Below are 12,458 nucleotides of genomic sequence, written 5' to 3' on the forward strand. Positions count from 1 at the left end.
AATACAAGTGCTAGAGATTATTAGAAAGTCTTGACCTGATGACTTGCAATCTTCAATTGTTGATTCCAGATCCTCATTCTGTTCAATTTGTTATGATCCTTACTTGATCTGATATGTCTCTCTTCAAAACTTTGATACTCTATTCTTGATCAATTGAATTCTACAATGTTGTTATGCTCTTTATAGGTCTTTACACCCTTATGCACTTTTCTATAATTCACCCATAAATTTATCACATGCACTCTCTCATATTCTTGCATAATGGGATTTCGTAATCCTTTTCAAGGCTTCAAAGGTTTAGGTATGAATCTAGGATCCATATTCATTTTTCATTTCCCACTCAATTCTTTCACTTTTCTTATTGGTTGCATGCCTTCTCCATTTGTTTGATTGGTTGCATGCTGATTACATAGGAAATGCAAAAGATTCTATCTTATCTTCAAGATCCTTCGAGATTCATCCTGAGTCAGCTTCAAAAATGGTTTACTTCTGAGTTTGTGAAGATACAAACTCATATACTGATTTTGTGTTACTCAACACTTACTATTTTCTGATGCTTAGCTCATATAGGAATTCTGTCTCACTTGGCTCCTATAGTAACTCTATTTAGCTCATCATCTATACTTTGCTTAGCACCTATAGTGACTTTATTTAGCTCGAAATCTATACTTTTCTCGACACCTATAGTGACTCAGCATTACTTATCACTCGACACTTGAATCTTGCTCGGCACTTGAAGTTCACTTGACACCTATTGAATCAAGGACTCGACATATACTATAGCTTGACATCTGTATTATACTTGGCATGAACTTAAGAATTGGTTAAGTGTGTTGACACTCAATTATCAAAACCAATCTAAGACCAACACTATTTTTCATCATGTACAAAGGAAAATTGGGATGACTATGAGTGGACCAAATGGGTGGACAAATGGGATATATGACTTTTGGACCCAATTGACACTTATCATCCCCCACAAGAACTAGAAATGGTAGAGATGGATCCGTCTATTGAATTTGACTACTTGTTTGATCTAGTACAAATTGGTAATATATATATTTATATATCTTTATAATTTTAATATGTAACTTTATAACTTTTACCTAAGTATTTTTTGAATTAATGACCACATTTTATACATTTATCACTGCAGGCCGTATTTTTGTTGTTATTGCACTTGAAGATAATGAAGAAGGGACAAATTATTATTTGTGTCATTGTGTCCAAGCCAAAAAAAAATTGGATCACTTAGTTATAGATGGTGAAGGTTTAGAGTACCATATCGGTACAGTGGTTGTAACCGGCACATGACTTAGACGATATTCTATGAAGAACCCTCACTTGTGGTTATTTGAGGATTGGCAAACAAAGAGGAATATTATTCATTATTCAAAAATTGTTGTTGCATCAAATTTCCACTTGATAAAATATGGTCAAAAACCACATAATAAGACTCTTTGGAAAGTTCACGAGTTAGACCATGAGGCAATACTTGAGATATTAAAATGTAGAGCAGATATAGTTGGTTCATTAGATTGAATAGGGAGAGAGGGAGAGAGAGAAAGAGTGGGGTAGGGTCACCTTGAATCATAGGGCCCTAACCTTTTAATTTTTGTTGTGTTATGCTCCAAGTGAGCCTTGTAAGTAGAATAAGCATCATTGGACCTGTTAGTAAATAGTTTTTTTCCCTTCAACAAGAATTACAAAACATGATTCAATACGCCTGACAAGAAGGACAAAATGTACTAACACGTGGATAGATTATCATTTCATCAATAATCCTCCTCTGAATTGAGAGGTATAGCTCCCTCATAAAATATATTCAATGAATGTGATATCTAGCTGTGTCTTTAACCTGAAGACACAAAAGGATTTCTAACACCCGCCCATCAACATGAGGTGAATGTGATTACCAGATCTATGAATAAGGAAGGAAGACAAATAAATAAACCTATGATCGCTTATTCAACTTCCCACATTACATTAAAAAAGAGTTAAGAGGGGTTACAGATATCATTATGCAAAAATGTGAGTAAATCAACCATAAGATTACATACATCACAAATCTAGTGTAATAAACATGATTGTGTCTAAAATAGGAAATAAAAGACCATAAGATCTTTTAAACTAGAAATACGAGTGTACAGACCATAGGATCAAAGACACACATATCCTCTTTATTTTAGAAACATAATAGAATAACAATAGTATTATCCCATCCCTCCATTACAACCAGACTGCAAAAAAATTCTCTCTTCCCTTATTACAAAATAGAAATCTCTTCTCCCTGAAGTAGCTGTAGAACTTGCAGATCCAAGAAGAAGAGGCCTTTACAAATGTTTTGCCCCTATTAAATAAATTTTCCAAGAAGTTGGACAACCACCACAACTTCTTACCAAACTTCTATTGTCTTCTCCGACACTTTACTATGATAATTAATTCTTATAATAGAATTAATTATTTTACATCTTTTCTCAACTTTAATAAATTGCACAAGAACTTTTACAATTTCATTTCACAAGAATAATTAATTCTTTTTAAAGAATTAATTATTTCAAATTCTTTTTATACATTTACCTTACCCCACCAACTTCATTTATCATTTGACCTTCAATATCACATTATAATAGTAATAATTAATTCTTTTGGAATGAAATAATTAATTATTTGAAAGAACATATTTAAAGTGTGATTTTTAATTATTTTACAAATATTAATATTTAATTATTTAAATAATTAAATATAATGCTTTTTTCTTTGAAGGTTTTTTCTTTTTTAAAATTTTAATTGTTTGGGAGGGGTAATACTTAGGGTTTCAAAACCCTAGGTAATAGTGGCTCTTTTTGGGGGCTGCACTCTATGCCAGGGTGCAGAGAACTCCAAGATCTCTATTTGTTGTTGTCCAGTGCCTTGATTCCTTGGGCTGTAGAGTCATTTATCATTGTACTCTCATATTTGTAAATTGTAGATTCCTTCCTTGCAATACTCTATAACCTCCTCTCGAGTGAAATAGAGTTCTGACTAATTCACATTTTCTTCTTGATCTAGTTTCTCCGCTTAGGCTCAAGTACATCACCAACCATGACATGTGGAAAATACTTTAAGCCATTTTCCCCACTTGAGCACTAGTCTTCAAACAACATCTTTGACACTATCAACAAGCTCTTGAAGCATCTTCATACTGCACACATGAATATGCCATCCTCAAAATATTTGTTCTCCTCATTCTCACAACATACATTGGCATCTCAACAATTTGTGAAGTGGTGTAGGCCCCATTCTATATCATAGCATATTATGGCAGTATTGAACCACCACATGTCAATCATTTACATCAACTTCATCCATGTGTCATATTGTTTTCTTCATCAACAGGATGAGTGGATGTTGCTAAAGGTTATAAATCCATGTTAGCATGTGAGCCATGGTCGGTATAATGTAGATTGTAAAACTGACAAGGAGTGTACCAACAACAGAATTGATGGGTCCAAAGAAGGGGAAAATGATGGCAAGAAACCAAATGGGAATCACAATAGGTAATCTCACAAGTGCCCTCCTGAAGATGCTTTTTGCATCATGCATTCCAATCACTTTGTCCCATACAAAATACAAGGGAGTACAAGCAAACCCAAATGTGATAAACTAATGAATGAGCATGAGAATGACTAAAAGGTCTTGCCATCTTGATGTTGGTAGTAAAGAGAAGGTATTTGAGTGATCTAGCAACATATCTCCAAATGCCCAATAGACAGATATTGCTAAAGATAGAGTTAGAGTAAGCACATATAGTGTTGCAAGCAAGTAGACTGCCTTGAATTTCTAAGGTTTCCACATGGCATGCATTATTTCCACTGTCACTACATGACCTCCAAAAGTGTAGAGGATATTTGTAGCCCCAGTGAAATACATAACCATTGAAGTTGGATCTGAATGCTCCACTCCTTCTACCTAGCCATGAACAAGAGAAGCAATGGTCAAATACCAAGTAGTATAAGTGGTCATTTCGAGCCCCAAGAAAGACCAGAGCCTATAATTGTGAAAGGAAAGTATAAAAACTACAGTTGCATAGTAGGTGCTGAATATTTATGTCCAAGTACGCTTGTCCAAGTGATCATTTATGTAATAAATGTTGCTTGCATAGGTGATGAGCTATATTGCAGATTTGAATAAAAGGAATGTACAATTGAAGGCCATACCTACTACTTTCTAGTAGGGTCCCAGAAGACCGTCCAACACCTCAAACCACTTCCTAATTTTCTCAAACATTCTAGAAACTCCATACACTCTTCACTAAAATATTTTCTATAATCATCTAGTATTGTTGCAGTCCCATCACCACCCTAATTAGGGTTAGTACATTTTAAGTGCAAGACTTCATGATTGAAAAATGACGCTAGAAAAGGCTATCATTTGCAAATCCTATTATGGATTAGACTCTCTCATCTTGTGGGCAACTTGAACCATGACAATTCTTTCTTTGCAAAATGCACTAGTCAGTTTTGGCACATGGTTGAACAACTCGGTGCTTCCACAGTCATGGGATCTCCATGGAATTGAGGCCCAAATACTTCTATGGATTGGTTATTCTGTCAAAATGTCTACATGCACTATCCAAGCTTCAAAACTATTACATAATATTTCATGCCATTTTCCTTGGTATTTTGATCCTTCTCGTGAAACCTATAAGTGGACATTCTCAAGAGATTGTATGCATCATACCATATTTTCTGCTTGGTATCTAAGAGTCTTCCATTCACCACAGTTGTAGAAGATGGTGCTATATGCACACTCGATATTCTACTGGCATACAAAAAGATACTTATCTATGTGAACAACTGATGTCCACTAACGTGATCGACTTTACATGAATCTTTCGAAAACTCTAATTTTGAAATTTTTGTATTACTAGCAATTATCATCACAATATTCAACATTTGAGACCCGCACCTTTATTCAACATTTTATCACCACCACTCCCAAATATTTTTTTGCACATTTAGCCTTGTAAGGGAGTGAAATTATTGAGTGCAAAATATTGATTAAAACCCTTGAATATTGATATTAATGAAGGATCCACATATTCACCATCTTCAAAAGGTAAATGTAACTTTTCCATATAAGCTGTCCACCATGAACAAAATATGAAAACCCTAAATTTTTGAAATACAACGCAAAAGAGAAATGCTAAAGCTTGTCCACTTATACACTTGTACACTCATCACTCTCATACTAAACTTGAACTTGAATATGAATCTTCAAATCTTGAACTGAACTTTGAAATTGCATGCTGAGATTTAAAATTGAAACTTGGACAGTACAACAGGGTGAGTATGGGGTGTTCTCAATCAATTCATGAGGGTCTTTATTTCTAATTTTTTTTCCTAAAAATGGATTGACTCAAGGGAAGGGAAGGGTTAAAATATTATGCAACTTTGTTGAAGGGAAACACCAACCTAAACAAAAACAAACACAAGCCAAAATTTGCAAAAAGGAAATGGTTATTTATAATGGAGAGGAGAAAACCCTAAAACTAAATGTGACCATTTATAGGCTAGAAAAAGTATGAGCCCTTTCGAACCAATTTTGGATATAATGGAACCAAATTTTTCAAAAGGTAAACTAAAAACAACCAAAGTGTAAGGTTTCATGCATTAACAATGCTAGGTAGGGATGGAAAAATGAACATAGATTCAAGAATATTCTCATGAATAACATGAATTTCTTCAGAGTGAAATATGAAACTAATGTCTTGCATAGAATTTTTCACCACTATATTTGAAATTCCAACTTACTTTCCATACCTTGATCTTTTGATTGCTGCATTGATTCCTCCAAATGCGACATTGAGGAGAGAGCTGCAGAGTGTCACAAAAAAAATTTGATCCTTTTCCATTGCAAAAGATTCATATTCCAAGAACCTATCTACAAAATCTGTCTCAAAACAAAAAGATTCTAGTGTAGGACCAAAATCCATTAACTCGTCTTCACAATCAAACTTAAACACTTCTAATTCGGGTTGTGTGCATGGAGTTGGTTTGGGGGTAAAAAAATTTCCTTTGACTTCTATCTCATCTTTCTCAATATCTTTGAATTCCTTGGGTTGAAAAGACTCTTCATTCATTTCAATATGATCAAGCAAAAAGAATTCATAATTAGCTTCGATCTTTTTTTGTGTATGTTGATCTTTCATGCCTTCCTTAATAACATCATTTGATGAAATATCAATAGTAGTCCCAAATATAAAAGAATCAAATTTTGCATTTGAAACATCCTCTAATAGCTTTTCATTGGATCTTCCACCTTGCAACCCTTTTTCATTAGGAGATACATCAAGGCCATTCATTGAGGCAAATGATTGTGAGACATATTTGTCCTCAGACTCAACATGTAGATGGTAAGCTCCAGCTATACAATGGGGATTACTTTCAATCATAGGAGGAATTAGAAAATCTTCATAATTAAAGACCATTAGATTTTGACAAAATGAAATAGTGGGTGCTGATTTTATTGCTTTGAGAATAGGCCTTTTTGTTTAGGCTTTACCTTCGAATACTGTTGTTGCTCATAGAGACAAATTTCTACCTGGGAAACTCATTCACACATCATTCCACTTAGAAACATGTCATCATCTAAACTAATAGCCTCCCTTTGTGCATACTGCAATGTTTTTACTTTTAAACAAAGAAGCAAAAATTTAATTTTTGTTTGCATGGCAGCAATGAAAACACACAACTGATTGTTTTTAATTGGTTGGCTAGTTAAGGGTATCTTACCAACAATTTTGTTGAATCTATCAATAAAATCTCTCATGACTTTCCCTTTTTCCAATTTTATTTGAAAGAAATTAAATAACAATTTAGCTACATCAAGTGCAGGCATAAACCTTTGAAGAAATTTCACCTCAAGGTCATTCCAATAGGTGATACAACCATCCAACAAATTTTGGAACCAATTTGATGCACTTCTAATGAGGGTTCCAACAAATAATTTAACAAAGACATTCTCCTCTTGCACAACAAGAATCTCATAGGCAATTGTAATAACTTGAATTTGATCATTAGGGTCTTGATTTGCATCACCAAAAAGCTTCGGGAGATATTCTAATGAATTATTAGGTAAGGCTAACTGAGATAAAGAAAACAACCCAATCTGAGCCCCCCATGGCTAGGCTGCAACCAAAGCTATAGCACCAAAATTCTTTCACCACAATCAATTAGAGTCACCAACCTCCATCCTCGGGGAGGTAACCTTCAGATTTCCAAGAAAAGAAAAGCACTAGAACTTGCTTTCTTTCCCCAACTGAGTTTCCAAAAACTATTAGTAAATAGTTTTTGCCGTTCAACAAGAATTACAAAATAGGACTCAATGTGCCTGACAAGAAGGACAAAATGTACTAACAATTGGATAGATTATCATTTCATTGATAATCTTCCTTTCAATTGAGAGGTACAAATTCCTCATAAAAGATATTCAATGAATGTGATATCTGGTTGTGTCTTTAACCTGAAGACACAAAAGGATTTCTAACACTCGCTCATCAACATGAGGTGAATGTGATTACTAGATCTATGAATAAAGAAGGAAGACAAATAAATAATGCTTTGATTGCTTATTCAACTTCCCACATTACATTATAGAAGAGTTAAGAGGGGTTACAAATATCATTATGCAAAAATTTGAGTACATCAACCATAAGATTACATACATCACAAATTTGGTGTAATAAACATGACTGTGTCTAAAATAGGAAATAAAAGACCACAATATCTTTTAAACTAGAAATGCAAGTGTACAGACCATAGGATCAAACACACACATATCCTCTTTGTTTCAGAAACATAATAGAATAACAATAGTATTATCCCATCCCTCCATTACAACCATACTACAAAACAAATCTCTCTTCCCTTATTACAAAATAGAAATATCTTCTCCCTGAAGCAGGTGTAGAACTTGTAGATCCAAGAAGAAGAGGCCTTTACAAATGTTTTGCCCCTATTAAATAAATTTTCCAAGCAGTTGGACAACCACCACAACTTCTTACTGAATTTCTATTGTCTTCTCTAGCACTTTACTATGATAATTAATTCTTATAAGAGAATTAATTATTTTACATCTTTTCTCAACTTTAATCAATTGCCCAAGAGCTTTTACAATTTCATTTCACAAGAATAATTAATTCTTTTTAAAGAATTAATTGTTTCAAATTCTTTTTTACATTTACCTTACCCCACCGACTTCATTTATCATTTGACCTTCAATATCACATTAGAATAGTAATAATTAAATCTTTTGAAATGAAAGAATTAATTATTTGAAAGAACATATTAAAAGTGTGATTTTTAATTATTTTTCAAATATTAATATTTAATTATTTAAATAATTAAATATAATTCTTTTTGCTTTGAAGGTTTTTTCTTTTTTTAAATTTTTTTTAAAATTGTCTGGGAGGGGTAATACTTAGGAAAACCCTAGGTAACGAGACCTAGGTGTGGTAGTTAGGTATTGGATATTGGATGTCATTTAATGTCCTTAGAAGAGTCACTATTTTGGCCTAAAAATCAAGGCATACATTTCCATAGGGCAATGAGTAAACTAATTGGTGATGAACTCACCCTTACTCACCCTTACTTTACTCTATTGAAATGTCCCCGATCTTGCATCCGATCCTACATCCAATGAGTAAACTAATTGGTGATGAACTCTCCACCCGATCATGCATCCAATTAGTGATGAACTCACCCTTACTTTACTCTATTGAAACGTCCCCAAACACAAACTCCACTCCTTGCTCGGGTAGATTACTCACTGTTACACACGACATTCAACTCCATGATAACTTCACACTGATACTTCAAACTTGTCTTAATCTACATATGATTGGTTAGCACTTAATAATACAAGTTAGTTTGGTCATCCCATAAATATCGGGCCCTAAATTATTCATGGAATGACTCCCATTCCTTAAACTCTTACTACAACAACAGTAATAGACAAAGAAAACTTAATGTCCTGCATACTAGTGTGACAACAATTTTAATGAAAAGATAAACACATTCAAAATAGTGATGTTGAGTGAATAACTTTATTGATTCATTGGCATATCAAAACAAGCTAATTTGAGATTCTCAAGAATGAACCAACTTGCAAACACAGAGAGTTTTATTGCTACATTTCACCAATCTCATTGTGTCTATCCGTACACTTGATTCTCACATATATAAAAGCTTCAAAATAACTTCTCCAAATTGTTTCAACCAACTCACATCGGTTGGGTTGAAGGTTTAATTTTTTAAAACAAAAACAACTCCAACTTCCCTCTAAATGCTAAATTAGTTGTTGGATTTTGAAAATTCAAAATTCCAACATACAATTTATTGAATTATTTTAAACAAAAAGACCACTAACTTACTCATTTTGATCTTTTATGATCATTAAACTTTCCTAGACCCTAAACATTCCAATTTAACCCAAGGATTCTATTAGTCTCCCTTACAAAGAAAATTTGGTCCCTTTAGGACTTTTAAAAATTTTAAAGATTTGTAGAATCAAAAAGCCATTATAGGTTTTAGTATTTCCCAATTAATTTTTCTTATCCTCTGATTGACTTGTTGACCTTGATTGTGTATCCCATCCTCTGGATTTCCCTTGAGGTTCATGAAGGTCCTCATGATCTTTGTCTTTGGCTTGAATGTCTGAGGTGTTCCTACAGCACGAAATTACTAAGTTTCTGAGTTTTAAGGCATTTTTGACATTGTTTTTGTAGATTGTAATAGTTTCCATGGTAGATTGGTTTGTTTAGAATAATTTTGTTTGAGGAAGTTTGGTTTGATTATCCTTCTTTTCATAGTTGCTCAAAAAGTTGCTTGACAACTTTTGAGCAACTTCTTAAAAAGTTGTTAAACTTTCAAAAACTTTTCCCCAAAGGGAAAAATGGTTCAAAAAAACCTTATAACCATTGGGGACAACCTATATTAGCCTTTACATGCAGGTGATAGGTATGATGTACTTATTTTGGCAAGAAATCAATAAAATAACCTATTTTTCCTGTAAAATTCCATGTTTCAGAGCATTGTATGGACTAGTACAGATGTTGGGACATGTGATAGTGACCCAAAGAGTTAGAGGGGTGAGTTACCTTTCATTTTCACTTGGTTTCATGTTTTTATCCTTTGTAGTTTGCAAGTTATTCAAGTTTTGCTGAAGGTGCCTAGAGATCAGCATAAAACCAAGGGTTTCACCTAGGGCCTTATTGTTTTGGCACTTTCGACCATGGGAATTTGATGCCCCTTAGTGGAATGCAAGATATATTAGAGTACTTCATGATTTTGTAGGTTTTATAGATGGCTAACCAAGGAATGAATTTTTCCAACATACCCTATGTGTATGGCTCCATACATGCACCATTCAACATTTCACAGTGCAGTCACTATAAATTTCCCCCCAAAGTGATCCAAGGTCTATAACTTTGGATTTGGACTCATTTCACATGCCCCTAGATGTTCCAATAATTTTTTTTAGATTGGAATGTGTGAAAGGGTACTTGTAGTGTAACTGCAGCCTAATTAGGCCTATCAACACTTTCCAAATGTTGTTACAACAGTGGTTTCTAGTCTCTTCTAGTGTGTGAGGTTTACATATGTTTTATATGTCCTAAAAGGGTGTTTGAAACTCACTTTAAACTATGTCTTCATATCGGGTTTTTCCATATTATGTTCAATTTATAGTTTGAAGGGCCACTAGCCTTTTCAATGGCAAACTATTGTAACTATACATCTGTGCTATTTGGACACAACATAATCACTTTATCTACTATATATAGATCTTAATAGGTCTAAGGTGTGTTTTTATTCCATCCCATGGTAATTTTTCTCTTTTCATTGTTCTCTAATTTCCTAGTGGCTTGCCTTTTAGAAGCTTCCACCATGCACTGCTACATCACAACCTATCCTAAGTGAACTATCTAGGATCCTTACCTATGCCTTCTTTGTTGAGTCTAGAATGGGTGCTCCTGCACTAGTCATCTATTTGATTGGGACATGTTTGGAAACTAAAAATCTCCATTTAAATGAAATTCTCCATTTAATTGTGGCAATGAGCTTTATGTTATTTTGTTAAGATTATTAATATATTTGGATGAGAACTTTGAGGGATCATGCCCAACTTGAGTATCCTAGCTTCCTAAATCCTATAAATGCAAGGCCATTGATGAGTAGGAATTTCTAATTGAAACATTTGTAGTGCTAGAGTGAAGTGTGTGATGAGTTTCTTTGCCTACTAGTGAGCCAATTTGAGGCTTCACTTCACATTGCTCTATGGACAATTCTATAACACTTGTTACTTCTCTATTTGAAAATTGTGTCTGTGTACATGTGCACTCTTTCCCAATAGCTATAGGTTTTGTTTCTTCATCCTAAGTAATTTGCATACCCTAGATGACACTAAGATAACCATTTTCTTCTGAAATGTCCTTTTCTCTTAGATTAATCTCTCCATTAATCAGGTTTTCTATATCTTCCTTTGTATATTTAATAGATGTAGTTGCAATTCCTCTGTATATATTCCTTTGTATATTAAGCTTTCCTTCGTACAAATGAGAAGGCATGGGGAGTGAGCCCAATTGTTGTTCATTGTATTAAAAAGGTAGTTCTTGGCCATGCCACTAATGGGAATCATTTCAATCTTATTTTTAGAATTGGTACCTCATTTTTCTTGAAAGAATAATATATATTGTTTTCAATGTCTTTGAAATATCTATAGCTGGCATCCAATTGCTTATTCATTATCTTTTAATATTCATGGGAAACTAAGGTATTTGGATACCTAATAGGTCCTAGGAATCTTAACTAGGGTCATAGAATAGTCTTAGATGGACCCATTTGACCTAAATATGTAAAGAGCAAAAATTGCTCAAAAGTTGCAATGTTGCTCAAAAAGTTGCTTGAGCAACTTTTACAATTTTTGCAAAAATGTTGTAAATGGAAGTTTGGGAAGTTGTAACTATCCATACTTAGGTATATGAGAATGAGAAATATTGTTTTGAGGGTTAGAAGGTTTCCATTTAGATATGCATTTTTAAGCAAGTTTTACAACTTTTGTAATTTTGCACAAAAAGTGCAACTAATGCAAAGTTCACTAGATTTCACTTCTAGGACTTGGAAAAGGTTCCAAACTATTTTTAAAAAAACTAACAACACCTAATACTAAGCTTATCTTGACCAAAAACTCAAAAAAGACCCAATTTGGCCTAATTAGCAACTTTTGCTCATATCTTGCACAAAGTGGCCTAAGCATACATATCTTGCTCATATTTGTCTCACCATTCATCGTGGAATCAAATTATCTATTCTATTAGCTCTGGTTGGCTAGGTAAACCCTAGCCCCAAGCTCATCCCATCACGTTGAGTACTCAAACATTCTTAGGCATGCCGAACCGAAATGTCCCTAAGAGTCAC

General features: G+C 33.8%; 1 pseudogene; it reads right to left on the reverse strand.

The window, feature by feature from the left end:
* Positions 1-704: 704 nt before the first annotated feature.
* On the reverse strand, positions 705-4,269 carry LOC149536836 (auxin transporter-like protein 1 pseudogene; annotated as a pseudogene).
* Between the last annotated feature and the right edge of the window lie 8,189 nt (positions 4,270-12,458).

The sequence above is a fragment of the Cupressus sempervirens genome, chromosome 10, assembly GCF_028749045.1.
Source record: "Cupressus sempervirens isolate cs-2001-9-10 chromosome 10, ASM2874904v1, whole genome shotgun sequence".
Lineage (NCBI taxonomy): Eukaryota > Viridiplantae > Streptophyta > Pinopsida > Cupressales > Cupressaceae > Cupressus > Cupressus sempervirens.